General features: G+C 50.3%; 1 non-coding gene across 1 annotated transcript; it reads right to left on the bottom strand.

Moving 5' to 3' along the window:
- Window positions 1-612: 612 nt before the first annotated feature.
- On the bottom strand, window positions 613-685 carry TRNAG-CCC. The gene has a single exon. It is a non-coding gene; the product is annotated as a tRNA-Gly (tRNA).
- Between the last annotated feature and the right edge of the window lie 451 nt (window positions 686-1136).

Below are 1136 nucleotides of genomic sequence, written 5' to 3'. Positions count from 1 at the left end.
GGCGGAGGCCCGACAGGCCCTTTCTGATTGGCAGCTCTCAGAGGTGAGGAGCTTGCAGTTTGTGAAAAGCCCTAGAGAAATCCCAAATCGTGACAACTGGGGCTTCTTCGGGCATGGCCCCCGTTTGCTGTCCACCCTCGTGTCTGCCCCCTTCATTCTTGGTTACCTCCTTTCGGCACCATGCAAGTGTGTCTATAATAGCTCTGAGAATGTCCTGGAGACGTTCTCATCCTCTAGCCTTTTATGAACTTTGCCTTAGGCATATTACTCATCTTCCTTTTTTAAAACTTTGCATAAAAAATGTAAAAATAATTGAGGTGTAACATCCATGCAGTGTGTACGAAATGTGTGCACCTTAGTATGTAGCCTGCTGAGTGTTTATATGTGTGTACACCTGTGTAGGGGCTTCCCAGGTTGCACTGGTCGTAAAGAACCAGCCTGCACGCATCCTTGTGCAACCGCAGCCCCAATCAGAATGGGAAGTGTCCAGTCACTCCGCCTTTTTGCAAGCCCTTGGCTTCGTTAATCTTTCTTTTTCTTTTTAAAGAGTATTGTATTTTAAAAAAATAATTTGCTTGCACCAGGTCTTGGTTGCAGCATGCAAGCTCTTAGTTCCCTGACCTGGGATCGAACCTGGGCCCCCTGCATCGGGAGTGCAGAGTCTTAGCCACTGGACCACCAGGGAAGTCCTTTTTTTTTTTTTTGAATTCCAGCCATTCTGCAGGGGGTGTAGTGGTTCTCCATCTCCGCCCCCCGCGCCTCCCCCCGCCACCCTGCCTCTGCTACCGCTGTTTTATTTGTTTATAATTTATTTATTTATTTTTGGCCGTGCTGGGTCTTCGTTGCTGCTTTTCTCTAGTTGCGGCAAGCGGGGCTGCTCTCTACCTGTGGTGTGAGGGCTTCTCATTGCGATGGCTTCTCTTGTTCCCGAGCGTGGGCTCTAGGCATAAGGACTTCTGTAGTTGTGGCCCACAGACTCAGTTGCTCTGTGGCGTCTGGGAACCTCCCGGACCAGGGATTGGCAGGCGGACTCTCATCCACTGTACCACTAGGGAAGCCCCCGGCTCCTATCACTTTAACACCATTTTCAGCCTTTGGACATGGTGGGACGTGAAACCCAGCCCCGTGCTCACTAT

Source organism: Bos indicus x Bos taurus, chromosome 25 (genome assembly GCF_003369695.1).
Source record: "Bos indicus x Bos taurus breed Angus x Brahman F1 hybrid chromosome 25, Bos_hybrid_MaternalHap_v2.0, whole genome shotgun sequence".
Classification (NCBI taxonomy): domain Eukaryota; kingdom Metazoa; phylum Chordata; class Mammalia; order Artiodactyla; family Bovidae; genus Bos; species Bos indicus x Bos taurus.
This window is presented reverse-complemented; position numbering and strand designations above follow the sequence as displayed.